This window comes from Agelaius phoeniceus, chromosome 14 (assembly GCF_051311805.1).
Source record: "Agelaius phoeniceus isolate bAgePho1 chromosome 14, bAgePho1.hap1, whole genome shotgun sequence".
In the NCBI taxonomy this organism is placed as follows: domain Eukaryota; kingdom Metazoa; phylum Chordata; class Aves; order Passeriformes; family Icteridae; genus Agelaius; species Agelaius phoeniceus.
The window spans coordinates 14,895,667-14,918,902 of record NC_135278.1 but is presented as its reverse complement, the minus strand read 5'-3'; positions in this window follow the sequence as shown (position 1 = coordinate 14,918,902).

Here is a 23,236-nt window from a genome sequence, read left to right as displayed (position 1 = left end):
CCTGCCACCCCCACCATGTGAGAGATGAATTTGTAGAGAAACCACTGCTCCACCAGAGCAGGGGGAGAGGCTTTTAACGAGGCTAGGCTGCAGCTGCTCCTCCTCAACAAGGCTGGGATGGGGCAGGGAGAGGAGCTTGGAGCTGCCATCAGCAGGGAGAGGGATCCCAAATGCCCAGGAATAAAAGGCAAGACAGAGGTTTTGAGGTAAAAAGCCTTTTCCCAGCAAAGCTTTCAGTGGGTGAAGGTACAGAGCACCTGCCAGCTCCCCAGAGGTGGTGGCTCCACTGCCAGAGCTGGGAGCAGGGCTGGAAATAGCCCATGCTGGGCTGGAGCAGGGCTGTTCTGCTGCAAACCAGGCTCCTGTCCTGCTCCTGCCTCCTCCTCCTCACTGCAAACTTCCCTGTGATTTGGGAGTTGCAGCCCTGAGCCCTGCCACAGCCTGATGGTGCTGTGGGATGGGCTCAGAAGGGAGCCCCAGCTCCCAGCCAGCCAGGACGGGGGTTTTGCCAGGGAAATTCATGGATTTGGATGCTGTAAATGGTTGTGAGACCCCTCCTCTTGCCCAGGCTGGCTCTGGGTGCAGGGTTCGTGCAGGAGGCACTGGTGTCTGCAGGTGCTCCAGCTATCCAGGGAGGCCACAATGATAACCAATTATTATAAACAACCTGCAGGTGGTGTTTTTCTAATATCTGCTTTCTTGTTATTCTCATAAGATTGTTTACAAATGGGTGTCCTGTTTATTAGCCAATCAGGTGAAATGTATTGATTAAATCACCAATCAGCTCCACCTGTATTGATCAGGGTGTAAAAGAAGCAGCTTGGATAAAGCTGGGTCCTTGTGCCACTCAGCCTTTTGATGACTCTGTGTCATTTCTCATTAAACAGTGACATCACCTCGTGTTGCTCACAGCTGGGATGGCATCAGAAGCAAATACCAGCCCATAAATGCAGCTTTATTTGTCGTTTGGAAAAGTAAAATCCTTTAGAGATGCCAGAAGTGCTGACTTTGCTCCCGATGCGAACAAGCTCCTCTCCAGATAACTTCAGAAATAACAATTTCAGAGCTCCTGACCACTCCCAGGAGATCAGTGCAGGTTCTCACTCTTCCCTGCACCTTTGTCCCTCTGTGCAGGCCAGGCAGAGGAGGTGACATGAGCTGGCTGTAGTGACACAGCTGTGGTGGCAGGAGGTGCCTGGTTCCAAGGCTGCTGTGGGTGATGCTTTCCCCATCCTTGCTGTTTGCTGCCCAAGCCCCCTGATCTGCTCAGCTCTCACCTTCCCTCCTGCCCAGGAGGAGCAGCTCAGGCTGTCCCAGCCTCGGGTCTCTGCTGTGCTGCAGACACAGGGGAAGGGGAGCTGCAGAGTTTGTGGGCAGGCTGCAGCAGCCCGAGGCGCTCTGCTCCGCCCTGCTCTGCCCCGCGGGGTCCTGCTCCTCCTGTGAGTGCTTGTACTGCCTGAAAGGTGCCTCGGGGCTGCTGAGCTCTGCCTCGCTCTGCTCTGCTTGAGCAATGCCAGCGAGGCTCAGCTCTGATGGCAGTGAGCCTCACTGTGCACTCCCTGTGCAGAGGGGCCATCCAGGGGGCCCTGCAGCCACCCCCAACCCAGTTTGTGCGGCTTGAGATGCTGCAAAAGCCTCGTCTCCTTATGAGCACCTCAGAGATGCTCTGCAGAGCCCCAGTGCCTCCCTGGTGACCCTGGACCAGCTCTGGAGGAGCCACCTGCTCCTGCTGGAGAGGGGTTCCATGGACAGGCAGCTCAGAGCATTTTCCTGCAGCCCCAGGGCACTTGGCACTGCCCACCGTGGCATCCTGGGTTCTGCAGCATCCGGGGGAGCCCAACAGTCCCTGTCAGCTTTAAGGATTCATGAGCCCTCCCCATGCCTCAGGGAGCCCAGGCTGAGACAGGAGGAAGGGTCAGTGGATGTAAATTATTGGGAGCTCTGCTGGCTCCCTTCTGTGGCACAGAAACCCCTTGGCTCAGTGCTTCCCCCAGCACTGGTTCTGCTCCAGGCCATGCTGGTGGGGAAGGAAAGTCTGGGAAGTGTCCGTGCAGAAACATCTCCATGGCTGTGTGCAAGCTGATATATGGATCCAGATATGTGTGTTTATAAAAATGTCCTGCAGAAGCCAATATTTGATCCAGCACAACCTCCAAGTGTTAATCATAATAAATGGCAAAGGGAAATAAATGGAAATAAATGGGAAGTGCCTGTTAATGAAGAGGTGTTGTGGTGCTGGTGGGATGAAAGGTAGTGAGCAGATCCCCACTCTCAAGCCCCCTTCTCCACCCTTTCCTGAGGCCACTGCAGCCCTTGCAAGGCCCCCATTCCCCAGTTCTGCCCCAGACTGGGGGGGATGTGCCCCCAGCCCTCCCTGTGGACACTGCAGACATCCCACTCCATTGGCAGGGAGTGATTTTAGGATTTCTTAGTGTTCCCCACTAATGCAGCACAACCAGCACCTTTCACTCTTTCCCCTTTCAGCCCATGAAACAGGTGCTGACAGAATTATTGGGCAGGCTGGGGGAGGCAGCCCAGGGCTGGCTGGGTGGCCCCATGATGCTGGGCTGTGCTGCCACGTGTCCCTCACAGCCCCACAATGCCCGACTGTCCCAGCCCATGACCCTGACAGCTCCCCTGTGATGGAGCACAAGGAGTGGGGGCCTTGCTCTGGCACAGAGGGATGTGTGATTTTATCACCCTTTACAGCATTTTGCCCTGGCAGCTTGTCACCAGCCAGGCTGTTAAAATCCCCTTGAGAAATGAGGGATTCATGGCACATTACTGTTTATAGGATGGAGCTTTAACCCCAGACCCAGCCCAGCCCCACACAGACACACTCCTTGTGTCTGGGCTATCCTTGGGCTGGGAAAGGGACAAGGATGGGGCTGGGGCCAGGAAAAGGGAAATTCAGACCACCTGTGCCACACCTTACTGGTGCCAAGTGCCAGCAGGAGCCGTGTGTCTGTCCTACCCCTTCCCCAGAGCTTTTGGGGGAGCAAGAACAGGGATGGAGGGTGGGAGCTGCAGGAATTGCAGTGCCTTTCCCTGGCTCTTCCCTTACATCCCCTCCCACCACCAAGGAGGGGCAGCAGCCAGGCAGCTCAGTGGAATGGATCAGAAGGGGAGGGCAGCCCTCGGAGATGTTGAAGCAAGTCAGGAATGAGGAGGCACTTGAGGAAATCCAGCGTGTCTGCTTCGTGTATTTGACCACACCAATTCCTAACAAAAGAAAACCCGAGCTCATTACACAGAAACATCAAACCAGCCAAGATAATTATCTCTAATTAGTGCTAATTTAAAAGCGAGGTCTGTTCTAGAGCTGAATTGTTGCATATTTCATTAGTTCATTAGATGCTGAGCAGACAATGCAGATAAGAGGATCAGTTCACTGGGATGATATAAATTTCATCCTCCCTTCACTGCAAAGACCTTGGGGGTCCATGTTCACAGCACACAGCATGTGAGGGGCCACGGAGCCCAGACAGCCCCCCCAGATCACTCTGAGCTTCATCTGCTGGGGAAGGCCCCTGGAATGCTGCATTAACTGCAGAAATTAAAGAGACACAGAGAGAAACGAGCAGTTTGTCAGTCAGTGTTGTCATCTCACTGTCTCCAAATATCAGTCAAATCATTCTGGGTCTCCTTTGGGGCCTGGGTGGGGAGGAAAAATGTTGGGCCCTTCAGAGAAATGTTGGGCCCTTCAGATTCACCCCTGGAACAAGGAGAAGCCTCCCAGGTGGGGAGGGGATTCCAGTGAGGGTGTGCTCTGGGCTGTCCCATCCTCCCTCAGGCACAGAGAGGGGGCAGAGTGATAACTCAGGGTGAAGTATGCCCCTGTCACCTTCAGTGAACTGTCACCCCCTTTCCCATCTCTTCTCCATCCTTTTTTTGCTCTTTTCCACACTGCTTTCCATCTCTTCTTCATCCCTTTTCCACCTCTTCTCTGCCTCCTCTCCCATTTCTTCTCCGTGCCTTTTCCTCTCTCCTCCCTCCCGCAGAGCAGTGGAGGTTCCTGGGCAGCAGCTGTCCATGCTCTGGTGTCACACCAGGAATCCTGGCTGTCCCCTGAAGAAGCCCTGCAGCAGCCAGTGCCAGGATGCTGCTGTGGCCATCTGCCCCCTCCAGCTCCAGCAGCCACATCCCCAGCCCAGCTCCCATCCCTGCCCCCTCTCCCTCCTGCCACAGCCCTGCCTGGCCCTGGGCAGCCACTGCTGATGAGATCAAGAGCAAAACTGGGCGCTTGAGTGGTGATGTGTGAGCGGGAATTAAGGATTTGGCTTTCAGATCCACTCCAAGATTGCAGGAAAGTAACCCTTGCATAGGCAGGATCCTTGGGAGACTGGAAAACAGCCCCTCTCTGCACACTGCAGGGTTTTAGTCAGATTAACCCAAATTTATGGCTCCTTCAGCTGTAACTGCCAGTGGGGCCTGGGCCTGGCTCAGAGCAAGATTTTGTCAAGTGAAAGGCAGAAGAAGTTTTAATCCTCGAGAAGTTCCTGAGCAGAATCCTGGTAATTGAAGGAAGTTACTGCAGGTGTTTGAAGCTATAATTAATCTCTGAGAAAGAGAGGAAAGCTTTGAGTCCTTTGAAGGAGCAAACCTGGGAGCTTTAGAGCATTTCAGAAGGGAAAATTGAACAGGGATGAGCTATGCAAAGGAAGGAACAGTTACTGGTGTCAGCTTTGGGGAATGAGAAGCTGGAATGGGGGGGACAGTGGGAACCCCCTGGCAGGACCTGGGTGAGGGAGCCCAGAGCAGGAGTACGGGGGGGAAAGGGGAGGCAATGAGGGCACCTGGATCACCCCAAAGTACTGGGATCCCATTCCAGGCATCAGACCCAAATCCCAGACCTGGTTAGTGAGGTTCCTGATGCTGAAATGCTCCTTGTTTTCCAAATGATGCTGCAGAGGCTGGAGATAGCCAGGGGAGGAGAGAGCAGGGTGTCAGTGGGAGCAGCACCAAAGAGCCTGGGTACAGCACCCAGAAGAATCTATTAGTTCATGGATGCTTTTCCAGATGGGAATGGTGATTTAATGAGCACAAAACTGATTTATTGATGACTCAGGAAGCTCACCTTGCTAAGGAGACAGCTCACTGCTGCCTGGTCCCTGCTCTCCCTCACTGCCAGCTGGGCCAAAAGGCAGGAATTTGGGGAGCAGGAGCTCGGGGAACTGGCACAGGAACAGGCTTGCTCATGTCTGAGCATCCTCTGAGTCCCATTTCTACACCACCACCCTGAAATCTGCCTTGTTTCTTCTGCTTTAACCATGTGTGTGCTGAGGATGGAGTTGGAGATGCTGCTCTCTGAGAAGCCACCACTGGTGAAAAGGTGCTGAGGTTTGGGATGAGATTTTGGGGAGGTTCTTTGCACAGGCTAGGAACCACTCTCCCAAACCATTCTCCAGCAGCATCCTCTGGCCTCTCCTGACCCAGATTCAGGAGAGCTCGAGGTGGGGCTGGGAAGTGACCACACAACCTCCTGGCCAGGTGAGGTGGTCTGTGGTGCACATATTAGTGAGAGCTCTCTCTGACCATCCCTCACTGGTGGGTTCCTGCTGCCTCCACAGGACACAGTCCTGCCCAGTGGCCCAGGCAGCACAGCTCAGGTGGCAGAGCCCTGGGCATGATGTTTGTAATACAAACACCAACATCATTAAACCCTAATCCAAAAAAACAACATCAAAACAGCTCAAAATGTCGGTTGGTTGGTGCTGTGCCCTACCTGCAGCCCCCCCTGCTCTGAGTCTCCCTGGCCCCCTTGGTCCTCCTCTCCCCCAGGGAATGGTGGAGGCTCCTCCGTTATCCCTCATTGTGTCTCCCTCAGCTGCCACCAGAAGGAATGTTTGGATTTCATGCTCAATATTCTGGATGCAAGCCGAACATCAAAACCTCAGCAGGGTGCCTGGGAGCATCTGAGGGAGAATATCAGAGGAATCTGTTTCTACAAAGGAAAAGAAACCAACAAAGCCTCTGTTTGGGGATGGTCTTTTCATCCTTGCCTGTACATACAAGTAATAACTTTAGACATGGGGGTTTTTTTATTATTATCACCCTTCCTGATATCAATCTCTCTTTTTCATTATAATAAATATTGATTTGTGCTGCTGGAAAATGACTTCCCCAATCAGCTGCTGATCCTCCCGCAGGCACAAGGATGGGATGGGGACAGTGGGATCACAGTGGGATCACCATCCCCAGGAACAAACATCCTGCTTGTGCCCCCTCCCTGCCAGCAGCACTGGGGATGCAGCTCAGGGGCAAAGGGGACCATGAGGGGTGACATTTGGGCTCCTCTGGGTGGAGGTGGCTGTGACCTGCTGTGGTGGGAGATGGCTAAAACAGCCCCCCCAAATCCCACTTCTCCCTTCTCTCTCCTGCCACAAGGCAGGACCAACACCTTCATAAACCACTAATGACAGCTTTTCTTGTCAGTGAACATTTTCTTACTCCCAGGCATCTTCAGGGCTCTGGCCTCATTCCTCTGCCATGTGTGTATCATTCCCAGCACAGCTCTGGGGCCACATTAATTCTCTTCCACGTGGAATTTGTTTTGTGCCTGCAGAAATGTGCTTGGGCTGGTGTAAGAACTGAAATAAAAATAGCTGCTTTCCCCAGAAGAGCTCTCTGGTTATCCAAGATGGATCAAACCCTGGAGCAAAGGGAAAGGTAACACCAGGGGCTGGATTGCAGAGTCAGCCCTCCCTGAGCATCCCAGTTCAGCTGTAACTCAGGATGGATTTGGAAATGGGGACAGTCAGGGGAGCCAGGGAGAGAGGAGCATTGCTCGGGAAGAAAGCACCAGGCAGCTGGGAGGAGGAGGAACAAGAGGAGGAGGAACAAGAGGAGGAGGGGATGAAGGCAGTTGGAGCAGGGTATCACTGAGCACTGGGCTTGATCTGTGCCCTGTTCAGATGGGAGAGCCACAGCATTGTGAAATCCCAGATTCATTTGCAAAAGGTTGGAAAAGCCCACGGAGTCCAAATGTTCCCCAGAGTGCCAAAGCCACCACTGTCCCATGTCCCAGGTGCCACATCCACGTCTGTTAAATCCCTCCAGGGATGGGGACTCCACCACTGCCCTGTGCCAGGGCTGGGCCACCCTTTCCATAAAGGATGTGCTCCTATTATCCAGCTAAAGCTCCCTGGCTCAGCTTGAGGCCATTCCCAGCACCACACACCCACGGAGCTGGGGGGACTCTGCAAATGACAGCCCTGTCACAGGAGGGGGCACAGGAGAGTCCAGCCCCATCTTCCAGGCCAAGCCCTGGCTGGGATATGAGTGGGAAAATGCAATTTTCCAGCCCAGCAAGCCCTGCACCACCTTTGCCTGAGGCTGGGGAGGAGGGAGAGTGAGGAGGGGGTTTGGCAACCCCAACATTTCCAGTCTCTGCTTGGTAAAGAGCAGGCTTTGCCCTCAGATGTCAGAGCTCCCAGCCAAAATCATTTTCATGAGATATCAACAGGATCTACAGGAATAAAGGATAACAGTGTTTGCTTCTAATGCAGGGAGCCCGTTTGAGAGCCAGAGCCTCGGCTTGGAGCACCTGCCAGCCCTGGAGCAAACCACAGGCAATTTCTGCCAGGGAACAAACCCACAACCTTCTTGTTTCACACCCTCCCTGTGCCCTCAGGCCCTCCCAAGCAACGCCTGAGCCTGGGGGGCCACGGGGAGGGAGGGAAAACAATCGTGTTGCATTTTAAGAAGTGATTTTTATCAGAAAGCTGCTATTTATCAGTTTTATTAAAGTGCCATCTCCCAGACTCCGGGGTCATGAGTTAATCTCGGCTTTCATTAACTAAAAACACACGTTTCTCACAGTGGGAGCTGAGAAGTTGGCTGAAGTGAGGAGAACCTGGCAATGATTTCTGCTTCCCAGGACCCTGTTTGGGGGAGAAAGTGGCTCTGGAGGCTTTGCAGCTGATGGAACAACATTGGGCAATCAGCTGGAGCTCCCAACAAAACCTTTGGGGTGCTGTGCCTGGTGCGGATGCCTGCCTTTCCTGCACAGCCAAAGGGACATCAGCCTGTCCCCTGGCCCGGGGGCAGTGCCAGCTCTCTGGGCAGAGCCACCCAGCTGTGAACAGCTCCACCGGGGCAGTTTTGGCCCTGCGAGGATCCCTGCAGCGTCCCGGCGGGAAGGCGGCCCCATCCCCGGCCCCCGGCCCGGCTCCCCTGCAGGATTTGCAGGCTGCTGACACGGACATCCTGCGTGGGTGAGGGAGGCTCTGCCGTGGAGCAGAGCCCTCCAGCAGCCGCTTTCACTCACAGATTTATTGGTGCTGCGAGGAAAACGAAACCATGTGGAGCCTCTGTGCGGAGCCGGGCGAGGAGCTCGCGGAGCAGACGGAAATTTCCTGAAAGGTGAATATGGCAGAGCATTAAAAGACAAATAAATACAAAAGCTTTGCTTTATTCCTCTGTCTCAGCTGTGCTCCAGCTTGCCCCAAAGCCCAGGGAGTAGAAGAGCCCAAGACTTCACAGTGGATGAAAAGCCAAACCAGAGCTCCCTGCACCCCAAACACCCCGATGTCCCCCAGTGCCCACAGCCAGAGGCACATCCCATAAAGGACATTGACAGGACAGCCTGTCCAGGTGGGATAATCCTACCCAGCCCCAGGGAGTCTGGGGATGCCTTAGGAGTGGAGGGGGGAAGGTTTCTCTGCCCCATATTTGTCTCCTGGCAGCAGCAGGAGATTCCTGGTGGATCCGGAGCACAGCTATTCCTGAGCACTGTCATGACATTTATCTCCAAGGTGTTCTCTCCTGGAAGTCACTGGGAAGCCAAATCTCCCCTCTCTGCAGCAAGTCAAGGATCCTTGGCCACAGATCCCCTGCTCCACAGAGCCCCTGGCACTGCCAGGAGGGTGGGCATGTCCTGGCCCTGGCCCAGCCTGGCACAGGGCGAGCTGCCCCATGGATCCCATGCAGGGACAGTGTTTTTCCTGCACATACCTCTCCCTGAGCCCATCCCCACTCTCCAGCCTCTCCCCTGCCTGCCACGTTGAGCCCAGATGTCTCCTTTAAAGGGGAACAGCAAAGTTTTGTTTAAAATAACACTATTTAAAAAAAAAAATACAGCCCTTCCAAGATGGCCAGCAATTAATCAACTCTCCGTGCAGGCTCCGAGCTTGCACACGCATTTGAAAGCAAAGCCCGTGGAGCTGAGCTCCCTGCTCACCTGCCAGCCCCCACCTGGGATTTCAGGTGTCCCCTGCCAGGATCTGATGGAGCCTTGCTGATCCAGACCTGAGTCCTGGCCCAGGCACAGCTCCAGGAGATGCAGAGGGAGAATTTCAAGGCTGGAGCTACCCTGCTCCTGCATTCCTTGTGCACAGAGCTGTAGATGCTTAACTGGGAAAGCAGGGAGAGCTGGATGCCCTGCTTGCACATTCCCCCCGTGCTCCACTGCAGCAGGAATTTTAGGTCAGAAAAAACGAGATTTGTGTCTTTTTCCCTTATGCATCCCTGTGTGCCTCTCCTGTGTCACCCTAAACCAGCCCTGCACAGGCTCTGGTGTGGGAGGCAGCAGAGACCAGGTCCTGCAGGGCTGTCCCAGCTCCTCATCCCCAAGGGGGCAGGCCCATGGCCCCATCTCAGCCCGGGACAGCTTCCCAAGCCCCAAATCTCTAAACAACTCCCCTCCCCCATGACCTGCTCCCTGTCCCCCCACCCGAGGTTTTCATTTATCAGGAGAATTATTAAAACAGCCATTTCTCAGCTGTCTAACGTTTCAAACCCCGCTCCCATTCATCTGATAAATATTTACAGAGCTTGACATTGTCTTCAGCTCATTCCCTTCTGCAGCAAACAATCCCAAACTCCAGCTTCCCTTCTCCTGGGGCTCACAGAGCAGCACTGCCCACCCCAGCATGGCCAGGCCTGTGTGCCCCCTCTGCTGCCCTGCTCAGTGGTATGGGGGGGAATTGCCACCCTTCCTCTGCTGTGCCTCTGCACAGTGCCAGAGCTGCAGGGGTGCCCAGCTGGCACTGGCCACCCTGAGCCCATCCAGCCCCCTCAGTGTCACCAACTCCTGCCCACCATCCCAGAGCCACCACCCTGACCCTGGCAGATATCCCAGGTGGCTCCAAACCCCACCCAGCCTTGCCTGGGACACTTCCAGGCATGGAGCAGCTTCTCTGGGCACCCTGTGCCAGGGCCTCTCCACCCTGGCTCAGCTGTTTCCCTTCTCAGAGCCCATTTTCTGTGGGGCACAGAGGGGCACCTTCCCAGCTTCTTCTGCCACCCAATATCTGACCATTCTGCAGGCAAAGGAGGAGGCACAAGAAGCTGCAGAGATCATTTGTTAGACATCGTGTAGAAACCAAAATCCACCAGGTTTATCTGGTGAACTGTGACACAGCTGAACCCAGCCATGACCACAAGGAGCCCCCTGGGATCCCTTCACAGCCCTGATCTTGACCAGGCATCACCCAGGAGCCCACCCCAACCTGTCCTTGCAGCTCCACGGGCATCACCTCCATCCAACCCCAGCTGCTGTCACCCCCATGGTCATTAACTCCAGACAACGCCCCCTCACCCTCCCAGCCTGCTCAGCCCGTGAGTGACAGCAAACACGGCCACGGTGGCAGCAAAGCCATCGAGTGACACAGCTTTAGCTGCAGCTGGGGCTTTGCAGCACTGAAGTGATGTCTCACGGCTCTGCTGCGCTGATCCTGTTAAACGCCAATTGAAACCCTGAGCACAAAAGAGCCCAGCCCGACATTCCAGCCCGAGGAGCGATGGATGGCAGGGAGGGAAGGGAGATCTGCAGCCTGCCCTTCACTGCAGTGCCTGGAGAGCAGTGAAAGGGGCCTTTTTATCTCTCACCTCCTCTGCCCAGGCCAATACAGGCCCTGCATTAACCTCCAGGGCTTCCCCAGCCTAAATTCAAACAGCTCAAGGTTTCCAGCACTCCCTTTAGGATACTGCTCTGCAGCCTATGGAGCTGCTCTGCTCTGTGCAGTTTCCCTGGGAGTCAGCCTAAATACTTCATTTCTCCCCCCTTTGTCCTAATTAGAGCTAGCAAAGTAATGAGAACATTATTTACCAATTATTTGAAGCTGAGGTTTGCAGACAGGATCCCAAGCAGCCAGAACATGTTTGCAGGAAGCACGTGTGCCACCCTTGGAGTGTGGCATCCAGTTATCACCCACCTGGACCTGCTCAAGCTCATTGCCCAAGGACCTTCCCAAGCCAGTGGGTGTTCACAGCCTCCCAGCACACAGGCAAACCCTCAGAAACGCCTTTTCCACCCTCTGGAGGCCAAAACATCAAGTGGAGCATGGGGGAACAATGCAGGGTGCCCCTGTCCCATAGGGTGCTGCCCCAGGATACAGGGGCTCCTTGCCATGCACCAAGCATGGGGTTTTTTGGGAGCTGCTCTGTCCTAGGATGAGTCTGGAGCTGCATCTCCTCTCTCCCTGGTCCCTTGATGCTCCCCCCAGCCAAACTCTGCCAGAGGAAGGGTCCCTGCCTGCCTGGAGCCATCTCCAGCAGGACACCGAGAGCAGAGCAGGGGTACACTGTCCCTGTCACAGAAAAAAGCCTTCAGAAGAGGCCGAGCAGGATATGAACACATTGCAATCCCCCATGTGCTGCCCTTGAGAGGAGAGGGTCTGTGGAGACTCCAGTTTTAAGCCCCCCTTTCAAAGGCTTTTATTACAGACTTAGTCATAAAACTCTGCCTGGGGCGGATTTGGCACTCGGGGCCTCGGCCCGGAAGCCAAACCCTTTTCATTTTTTAATAACATTTCATGAAAATCCATTTGGCCCTTTGTAACTCGGACAGGTGGGAAAACAATAGAGGTTTCTACTCCCAGCCAGCTCAGCCTGGGGGCTGCTCCCTTCCCCAGGACCCTGGGGGACCCCACAGCCACAGCCAAGGGTGGGACAGGGCTGGCTGTGGTGACAGGGACCCTTTGGCAAAGCCTTGAATTATTGAGGGGGGTGTGAGAGCTGCACATCCATCCCAGGCTCCAGGTCCATCCCAGTCTCCAGGTCCATCCCAGTCTCCAGGTCCATCCCAGTCTCCTGGTCCATCCCAGTCTCCAGGTCCATCCCAGTCTCCTGGTCCATCTGCTGGAGGCTGGGGATGTTTTATCCACCCTAGAGCTGAGGTGAGGGGATGCTGTTGCCCCCCATTGCTTTGCCCAGGATGGGAGCCCCTGGCAGTGCCAGCACCAGGCAAGCCCTGTGCCCTGTGCCTGTCCCCACATGTCCCCACAGCCCTTCCTCCAGCCAGGATCTGGATACTCCAGCTGCCCACCACTCCAGAGCCACTGTCACCCTAAAGCCAGCATCACTTAGAGCCACTGTCACAAAGGCTGGAGATGCTGTTCAGGGGAGGGAGGTGAAACCTGAGCCCTGGAGGGCGACATCAGCCTCGGAGCCCTGTGCGAGGGGCTCCTGGCGTCGGGCTCTATTTGTACAGCTTGTACCTTAATGCTCCCGAAGTTTAGACAATCCGGAGGGAGCAGCAGCTCTGCAGGGAAGAACGGGCCGGGTTTAGCACAGCCAGTGTGAGCTGAGCCCTCGGGGAGGACAAAAGCCCAGGTGCTCCCAGCGCAGCACAGCAGAGTCCCCAGCAGGTGGGCACAGCCTGGGGACCTGGGGACAAGCTGTGCCTGCTGCCTGCACCTGGAACAGGGATGCTGCAGCCCTGGGAAGGGCTGGCAAGAGGGGTCTGGGGGCACAGGAGTGCCCATGCACCCCGTGCAGAGGAGCAGTGGCCCCAGGCAGGCAGAGGGAGCAGCCCCCCAGCATCAGCCCCATGATGCTCCCCCTGCCCTGGGTCACTGGAGTCCCCTCCTTGGAGGGCTGCAGGGGCAGTTTAACACCAGATCTGTGTTTGAAAGGTTGGAATTATGAGTCTGTCAGCATTTCCATTATGAGCCCTGATTAATTTGGGGGTACAGGGTAGGGTTAGGAGTTGTCATTCCAGATGTGAATTTTTGCTTTAATTCCCCTTAAAAAAAAAAGGAGGGGGGGGGGGTGGGTGGTTTGAGGGTGTTTAAATCCTTTAACTTTGTGTTTTCCCTTTCAAAGGAAGGAAAATATGTGCCGTCTGGGTCTGCTTTGTTTTTGCTGCAGAGCTCCAAATGCTGTTTGCCAGGTTCATGGCCATGAGGGATTTCACTCCAGCCGGGATCCCCTCTGTCCTTTATGGAATCGCCACATTTTTATCAGGGAATCCTAACTGGGGGATCTCCCTGGAAACAGCCCAGAAGTATGGGAAGGGACCCCTGAGCCTCTTGGTGTGATGCTGAGGCAGTGCAGTGGGTACCTGCTCCCAGAGAACAAGCTGCAGCTGGAAGAGGTGGGTTTAGATGGGATATTGGGAAAAAATCCCTCCCTGTGAGGCTGGTGAGACCCTAGCACAGGCTGTTTAGAAAAGATGTGGCTGTCCCACCTCTGGAATTATTCAAAGCCAGGTTGGACAGGGCTTGAGCAAGTGTCACCATGGCAGGGGTGTGGAGCTTTAAGGTCCCTTCCAGCCCAGATTTTTCTGGGATTTGGTGATTCCCACCGTTGGATGGAAGCAGTGTGCTGGCAGCTGAGAGCATGCTCTGGCATTACAGCCAAGGCAGAGCTTTCCATTCCCCCAGGCACAGTCCAAACCCTGTGGAGGGGGCTCTCCCCAGGCTGCTCCATTGCCCCTGGCTCTCGTGCACGTCGGATCCTGCTCCCAGCCACGTGCAGCAGCAGCAGCAGCACTGCAGGAAGCTGCCATCCCTCCCACCTCTGCTGCTTGGAAACAGCACTGAGAGCTGGTGGGCTCAGGATGCAAGAAATGGGCCCAGAGCTCTGCAGAGACAAGCGCAGCACACCAGGACTGGCTGCAGCTGCGTGGGGAGGTGGGGGCTGTGCTATGGCCAGGGCCCTTTTATTGCCATCTTTTCACTGGAGAATCTGCCTGGCAGCTTTTCAGCTCCTTGCAGAGACATGGTTGCTGTTGTTGCTGTTGTTGCTGCTGCTGCTGCCAGGAGAAGACTCACAAATAAGCTCCCCATTAATGCTGCCTTGTATCAAAGTTGGGATCAGCGTTTTGCAGTGAGGGCTGAAGGAGCTGCATCTGCTCACACAGCCTTGGGGGCTCTGGGGCTGGCAGGGAGCACAGGGCTGCCAGCACCAGCCCAGCCAGCCCCTGCTTCCCTTGTTCCACTCCCTCTCTCTGTGACAGGGAGGGGAGAGGAGTCACAGGCAAGCCAGAGCTGGAGAACCAGGGTATCCCAAGGAATACAGAGCTGGGAGTGAGGGCAGCTGGCAGCAGACCCTAAAACTCTTCAGTCTGTAGGGGCCATTCAACAAATTGCTCTAAAACCAATGGCACTGTAAGGTGTGTGACCATGCAGGGTCCTGCATCCCTAAAAACCTGCAGCATCATTGTCCCCAGTCATAACCTCCATCCCACAGGCAGTGTCTGTTCTTGTGGGGACCCATGGGGACCCTCCCTGCCACCAACCCCTCACATCCCATATGTGCTCCTGCCCCCTTCACGTGTGACACAATCCATTTACTTTCCTCCCAGGGAAATTCATGTTTCCTCATGAGGGACAATAGATTAATTGCTGACATGAAGAAAAGCTGCAGGAAGAGCAGAGTTAAAAACCCGAGAGTGATCAAGGGAAAGGAAACCCTGTGCAAACACAGGGTATCTCTGGCAGATCTGGTGCTGCCCCTGCACTTCAGCCTATGTTTGCTGCAGGTCCCAGCAGCAGCAGCAGCAGGAGCCCATGTTCCAGGAGGGAATGCTGATGGATAGGGGGCTGCCAAGTGGAGATAGGAGGGAGAGGGGAACTCACCTTGCCCTGGGGACGTGAGCATGCCAGGGCCCACATCCACGTGCTGCTGTGCCACAGGGGCTGTTCCCCACTTCACCCCAATCCCTGACCCCTGTTCCAGCCCCAGTCTTGGGTACTCTTCTGTCCCCTTCCCCTGCAGGTGCTCAGCAGCCAAAACCCCAATATTCCAGCTCTGCACCCTCCCAAGTGCCAAAGCAACTCACAGGATGATCCCCACAGCTTCAGAAAATCATTCCTTTGGTCTCTGTGACCTGATATGATTTAGGAGCCTGGCTGGGAGAATGAAAGTTCCATGTACCCATCGTCCCCAGCTCCAGGCCACAGGATCCAGCTACAGATGATGCCACAGGCAGGAGTGCCTGGAGGAGGAGTCCAGTGGAGAAGTGGGAATGGCTCTTGGGATCAGCACAGGGAGTGCAGGGAGCACTGGGCCAGAGGGTGCTCGTTCTGCACTCTGGAAATGAATACCTGTGCTCCTCGTGGGGGAACAGGGATGGGATCAGCTCACCTCCTTGCTTGGGGGGAAGCCACAGAGAAAAGGGGGTGAGGTAACTGGACACTGAGGGCTGATGGGGCTCCCTGACCTCCATCCGCCCCCAGCACCAGGGCATGAGCACAGACCCACATGGAATGTTCTGATCAGGTCCTGGAGAACCTGCCTGGAAGGCAGTGCTGGGTGCAGTGGCAGTCTGCTGCCTTTTCCCATCTTTTCTTCCTCTTTTCCGCTGTTTTTCCATGTTTTTGCTGTCACAGCTCGGAGTGTGGGGAACAGATGGAGGTGGTAAAGGGTGAAGGGGAGGGGGCTTCTCGGTGCAGATGAAATTAGTCATGAAAACACAGTCAGCATGTGCCTTCGCACGTCAGCCCGCAGTAAGTGTGTGGGGGTTTATGCTTCCCAAATGAGGTTGGGAAGTGGACAAATAATTGTTTCAGGGTTTGGTTTAGTTAATTGATTTCTTCTTTTTTTTTTTTTTTTTCCCAGTGAATTCTCACAATGTGGGAAGCTGGAGCAGTGGCCAGATGAAAGAACCCTCAGTGAGAGCAGCACTGCGGCCCAAGGTGGAAGAAACCCACACCAGGCTCTTGTGTGAGCCCATCCCTCCTCCACTGCCGAGCTCCCACAGCGTGGGCAGCACAGGGCACTGCCCCTGCCACCCCAGCGATGTCCCAGGGCTTGTGGCATGTCCTGGTGTGAGCAGGACCATCTGTCAGCCCGGCTCCCTGGGATGTAGTTGTGACTGCCCAGAGAAGCCCATTAATTAGCGGGCAGGCCGGGCAGGAGGAGGCACCAGGCAGGCAGAGAAAAGGGGTCATTTTTCAAAGTGATGAATGGGAGGAAAAGAAAGTGGAAAGGCGGACAAGGGGAAGAGAAGGGAACTGATTTCCAGATAAAGTTTTCAGGACACTTAAATAAACATCTCAGCCGGCAGAGCAGGGGTGGGGGAGCGGGGGATGTGTGCGAGCTGGGCAGCGCAGGGAGCACTTCAGCAGGACACTTCAAATAAACAGCATTTTAAACCCTGTGTGCTCTCCCTCCAGGGGTTTACCTCCGAGATTATCTCTCTGCAATTCCCACTGTATCTTCAGCTTGGCCCAAAGCTTGACAGCATTTCTAGTGCTACTTTGCCCCCTCAGCAAGGCAGGGGGACCCTTGCCACGGCTGAGAGGTCTCTCCTTGCTCCCAGCCCTCCTCTCTGATGTGGAGAAGAGTGGCTGTGGATCCCAGGGGATGCACATTCCTGGAGGAGAAGGAGTGGAGGAGGCAAAGCCATCATGCCCATCACACTCCACTGTGTTCTGCTGCCTCCTCTTCCTCCCATCAAGAACAAAAGAGTGAAGGAGGGAGAGCAGGAATTGCTGAGCCATTAAAATCAAAAATGAAAGCCCATCAATGAATTAATACAGCATTAAATGTTAATAATTAGGGGATCATAAACGTTTATGGGAACAGATTAAAGCCAAGTTCTGCTCCATTAAGCTGCTCATGTGGTCTCTGCCTCCCACCCACCTCAAGGGAGGAAGAGCCACAACAGGAGAGGAGCCCTGGAGGTGCTCAGTGCTCCGGGGGTCCCAGCAGCTCCAGCCCTTCCAGCTGCCCCAGGGGCATCCCTGGGAGCAGGGAGGGTGGATCCCAGGAGCTCTTTGGTGGGATTAGCTCCGAGAAGCAGATCTGTGTGTGCTGGGAGCACGGTGGGATGTGGTGAGCACCCCGAGATGGGGATGTTCACCATGGAAATTACATGGACTGAACATCTGAGGGGTGATGGCACCACGATTAATCATCCACACTGAGCCCAGTGCTGTTCATTGGGCTTATTGAGGAAGTATTTGGAGTCAGGAGAGTGGGGATGAGGTTGTGAAACACCAAACATAGGCAGAGTATCCCCATGGCTACATGTGCCTCCAAGCCCTTCTGCTGTGTGTCCCTGTCGGAGTTAAAGAGATTGGAGATTTCTACTCCACAGAGAAAAAAGATGTTTTATTTTTATCCTTTGAGTCTTTGTTTCTTGGGGAAAATTTTTTTCACTGGCAGGATCTTTAAGGACCACTTTTTTTCCTAATCATTTTTTTAATACCAAACCTTTTTTGAAAATACGGTTTTTCAAGCACTTTCATTTACCAAAAAACCCACTGAAATTTTTGTCAACAGCCAAAAAAAAAATTTATTTTTCAGTAAAATACTCTTGAAATAAAGGAATGTCAGTAGCTCCAAGGTCTCTGTGGGGCTGCCTCTGCCAGATCTGATTTACCTACCAAAATAACCACTTCCAAGCTTGTGGTGGGATCACAGGAGGAGCAGGAGGGATCTGTCAGCCATCAGAACACCTCCTGGTGATTCCAATCAGAGCTGGCAGTGAGAGTATCCCTGGCTCTGTGATGTTTGGGGGGGAGCAGGGCAGCTCTGTCAGAATTCCAGCCATGGGGCAGCAACTGGGGAAGGAGGAAGGTTCCCCACACTGACACAGCTGGAAAACATCCCAGCTTTGGACTGAGGCCACGCTGGTGGGAAGCTGGAGCAGCCAGACTCCGGGCTGCTGGAGATGGGCAGCTTTGCTGGGGCTGTCCCTGTCCTGGCAGGGATTGGAGTGGGCAGCCAGAGGAGCCCTTTGCTTCATCCCTTGGGAAAAGCCCCATGCAGGGCTGCGTGTCCACGGGCAGGGAACACATCTGGGCCCCCCAGAGCCCATCCCAGCGGGATGATGTTGTTGTTGGCTGTGCTGGGGGCTGGGGATGGGGGTCCACGGCAGCGGGGGCCCTTTGCAATCGAAAGCTTCCTGCTGGGGACCCTTCAAGGGCAGCCCTTGTAGCAGATCTAATTATACAAACAATTTTGTTCTGCTTCTCCAAATAAACACAGTGAGGTCTGCGGGACACGGCACGACGGGAAATTAGAACGGAGAACACTTGCTAATGGGCTCCTTAGCTGCAGGGGTAAACAGATTATTTGAAAAGGCCCCAGCCCCTCCGACAGATCCACTCACTCTGCTCCCCTCTCCTCCCACCCCTTGTTCCCCCCTCCCCGTCGCACCAAATATTAACCAAGCTTGCAATTTAATCAGATCTCTGAACTGTGAAAGGAGACTTCTGGAGATTCGATTTCAAGGCTTTTCCCTGTTAAGATTTGCATTGAGAAAATTAGATTAAAATCCTGCATGGAAAAGGGAAAAGGGTCTGGAGGCGGGGAGCGGGCATGGAGGGAAGCAGGGAGGTGGAGAGGGGGCACAGAGGGGACCTCAAGTCTGGCTGAGGAGTCAGGAGATGACTGGATGCCCTTCCCCACCCCAGTACCCAAAATTTGGGGCACAACCCTCCCACTGCTCCCCTCTACTCCCAGCTGGGAGATGCTCCAGATCACCTCATACAGAAAAGTAGCTTATTTTGAGCTGGGAATGGGTGATGCCAGGAATGAGGCTTGGGAATGGGGGACACCATTGGCATCCAAGGATGAGAATCCCTCAGTGCCAGTGAAATGGGAGAACATGATCTCATCCCAGCACAGCTGCTCCCAGAGCTCCCAGAACAGCCATGCCCTCGGGATCTGCAGCACTACCAGATCCTGGTGCTGGGATGTTGTGGATGAGCCAGGGGGCCCTGGCGTGGTCCCCAGTGGTGGCAGGGGCACAGGATGTCTGTGTCCCTCCTGCTGTGTGCACACTTTATTGGGGTCTATCAACACCCACCACCCCAGCACCTGATGGAACCCTGTGAGGGCGCCTTGGCAGGAGCAGCTCTTGGCCCAGACTTTGTTTTCATTCCTGCTCCATGGAGTTTCTCATTTTATCAAAGAGCTGATTGCTGTGCCCACCCCAGCCCTGCCAGAACCACCACACAGGAGGGCTGCTCCCATCCTGGGCTGTGGGACAGAGCACTGGGCAGGGCAGAGCCAAGGACTCCCCTGGGATCAGGGCTGCCACAGCCCCAGAGCTGCCACTGGAGCCTCCACAATGGGAAATCATCCTGTTGTGTACAAATCTCCTTGGGCAGCTACTCCAATTCTGCTCTTTCCGCCTTCATTTCAGTCACACTGAGATCTTGAAATTAAATTTTCTTTTTCCCAGATTAGGAACCTCCCTTTGACATTTCGACAATGGAATGTGTTGATTTTGCTCTCCAAAACCCCTCACTTTTTTAAAACACCCTTCAATCCTACTTTTTAAAAACCAGCGCTTCAGAACAAACCAAATGTTTCCCTGCGACCAAAATGTAACATTTTATTAAATTTGGATCAATTCCTTTTTCTTTTTTTCATTCCCTAAGGCCGAGTTTTTCCCAGCAGCAGCTCTGACCGAGTCCCTCTGCTCTGCCTGAATCACCCCAGCACAGGAAACTCCAGGAGCAAAATGTGTTAGGGACACCCAGGCCAGCAAAATTCAGTGAGAAAGGGGGGGAAAAAGGAGGGAAAATGGGCTGAGGGAGGGAAACAGGAGCTGGTAAGGGAAGCCCAATATTCCAAGCACACGAGGGCAGGCACTGGACCTTCTGCTTCTCGGGCGGTTGAATCCCAGAGCTGAGTGGTTTCCTCTCCACCTCACCAGGGAGCAGCTTTTATGTTGCACTGAAAAGGTATCCTGCTCAGACAGGCAGAGGCATAATGGGAGAGATCCATTAACCGGGAGGAAACGAGGGCATGTTAAACATGAAATATGCATGGGGGCTCTCGCCAGCTTGTTAATGCATTTGTGTTTGCAAAATACCTCTGGCTGGGGAAGCAGGGAGGGAGAGAGGGATGAGGCAGGTCGGGGGCACCCTGGGCACGGCGTGGACAGGAGGAGGGTGTGGAGAGCAGGCTGGAGCAGGGACAAAGGCAATTTGTGCCTGTGGGAGAGCAGTTTGGGCATGAAGACCTGCTCGATTCTGCAGAGGGAAATAAGGGCAGCTGCCTCAGCCTAGCTCTGTCACAGGGGTCCCTGGTGCTGGGGTTTGGGGGAACAGGCACTGCCTTCCCTGCTCTTCACACCCTTGAGCCCCAGCATTTGTACAGGGACCTCAGTGTTCCCACAAAACGCACTTCCACACATTTACTGGGATGTTATGAGACAGTATCAATAATTAAAAATAAGCTGCAGCTGTCGAAAGGGGCAATCCCAGCGCATGAGCTGATGGATGACCCCGGCTGGGGGACAGGACTCGCTGAGCCACAGATTTCATTACCTCACCCTGGGTCCCCCAGTCATTCACTGCAGATTAGGGAAGCTCAGTTATTATTCCAGTTGTTATTATTGTTCTCTAACACAGTCCCCTGGGTGAGTATCACTTGCCAGAGCTGCTTCCCTCTCCAGGGAACAGATGCAGGAGAGTGTTCTCAGGAACAGGGACAAGCCCCAGCAGCACCAGCCTTGGAGCATCTCTGAGCACTGCAGAAAACTCTGGAATGGGAATTTGCCTCTTCCCAGCTTGGGCAGATTTTCCAGGTCTCAGACCATAGCTGTTCATCCTTTCTCTTGTATTGCCATCCTTCCATCCTTTCTCTCCAGGATGTTCTTGCCAGCGTCAATGCTTGGCAAAGGTCCCCAGAGGGTTCTGTCCCTGTTGTGGGATGCTGCACCCCCCTCCTGCCACCAGTTTTGGTGACAGGTTTGGAGGTTTGGAGGTCAATCCCATGTCCCCTGTGGCTCCTCTGTGGGAAGAGGAGCTGGGGAGAGGGGAGAAGGGAGGAGGGACCCAAAGAGGCTCTACACAGAGCAAAGTAATGGGAGCAACAGCAGATGAGAAGGGCAGAAGAGACAAATTGATAAAGAACCAGTTTTAATGGTTGTTATTTTCCTTTCCAAATTAGTGAAAGCAGGTTTGGGATGCAAAAGCAGGAGCAGGGCAGAGTGGACTGAAGTGGCTTTGTCACTGATGTCACTGAAAGCAGCTGGTGTCTCCTAGCCCACGGACCTGGGCTGAGAGGAGTGGAAAAACCAGCATGAGGCAGAACTGTAAACGTGCTGGTTGTGCTGCTCTTTCACTCAGAGTAGGAGGTTGGGGAGGGCAAGGGTTCCACTGGACAGCCAGAAGGCTGAGAGTCCCCAGGCCACTGGCAGGGACCCACAGACCAGGTGACAAACCCTTCATAGGCTGAGCTTCTCACACCTCAAGACCTGGGAAATGGGACCAAAGTGTAAAGGGGAAAATGTTGATACAGATCAGGTTAATGCTGTGCAAATACATCCTTGCACTGGTATTTGGGAAATGCAATCCCAGCCATGGCCAAGGAGGGATTAGCAGCAGGTTCAGAGGCAGCTCAGGCTGAATATTTGATCAGAAATTGTCTGTTTCTGCCTGCTTGGCTTTGCTCCCTAGCCCCTGAGAGTGGGAGTCCACCTGAGCCCAAGGCCATGCTCTTCCCAGGCTCATACTGAGGTACATTCTGCCAAAATCCAACTGGAATAAAAGCCAGAGGGATAGAAATAGCCTGTAGGGTCCTGAGGGGCCAAGAGCAGCCCCTGTCCCAGCAGGGGACACCACATGTCCAGCCATGCTGCAGCTCCAGCTGGCCACAGAGCTCGTGAAGACCCCAAATCCATCCCCAAGGGTTTCCAGCCAAGCTGAAGGCTCCTTGGGAGCCCATCCTCAAATGCTGCTCACAGGCCTGGCCTCTTCTTCAGACACAACCACATGCTTGGCCCAACACAAACTTCTGAGCTATCAATTCATCTCCCCATTGCAAACTTCCCAGGGATTTGCTTTGTGAAGGGGAAGTGAGCTGATCATTCCAAACTGATGTTTGGGTTCACCAGCCGAGCTCCTTCCCACAGACAGGAACTCCAACCAGCTCCTGCTCACTCCATGGTCTGAGCTCCCACCAGTCCTTAGAGCTCTGACATCCCCAGGATGCAGTGGGATCCCTGCACCATCCCGTGCAAACAAAAACTTGATGGAACATTTATCTAAAATTTCTCTCCCTTTTTGATTCCAAAGTTGAGAGCAATGAACTCAGTAGCTGCTTGGAGCAGACCCCAGCTGAAGGCATTAACAGTGACTGGGGAGTGGGCAGGGAGCTGCAGGCAGAGCAGGGAGGATGGATGCCTCCACCCACAGAATATGAGGATCAGGACTGAGAGTGCAGCAGAGGATGGGCAGGATGTGGTGACCCTGCAGCAGGACAGGCCTCTGGGCCATCCCTGAGCCTCAGTCTCTGCTGAGCCCTCCTATCACTCCAGTGTTCCCATCCAGCCCAAGGCATGTCCCAGTCCCCCCCTGGAAGAGGCACCACCCTGAGGCCTGGTGTGCCTGGACACCCCTGCTTGGACCCCAGATGGGGCTCGCTGGGAAGAGCAGCTCCAGATGCACCTTCAGAGCTCACCCCAATTCCACCCAGGCCCAGTTATTTACCGCAGGGCTTATACTTCTTTTTTTTTCTTTTTTCTTTTTTTCCCTTCTTTTTCTTTTCTTCCACTGGCATTAAGAGCCTAAAAATAGCCTAAAAATAGCCAGGCTTCCCAGTGCAGCCAGCAACACAAAACCAGGTTACCAGTGCTGCACAACAGCAGCCAGCTCGTTTGCTCTGAAATCAAATTTGTTAAGGCATTAGTCTCCTGTTCCCTCTCTCCTCCTGCTCTCCCTCATCACAGCCAGCCCAAGCTTCCCTGCAGCCACTGCCACAGCTGGCTCTGGGCACAGGGGGGATGTCATGGACTCAGAGAGAGAGACAGCCACTGCCAGGGGCTCAGCATGTCCACCCATGGGCACCTCAGGAACCTCACTGCTGGCCATGCCCCATCAGAGCTCACCCCTCAGCTCTAGGAGCAGCCTGGGACCCAGGGGATGGATGGAAAAGGGTGCTTCTCCCTCAGGCTGCAGCAGGGAAAGGGTGAGCAGCAGTGCCCAGCAGGACAGCTTGGGCTGGGGGCTCCTGCCAGCCCCACTCAGGACATGAGGAGGAAACGGCTCCAAGGGGAGTGACCCTCAGGATGGGCAGGGCAGAAGGGAGCTGGGCAGGGCAGAAG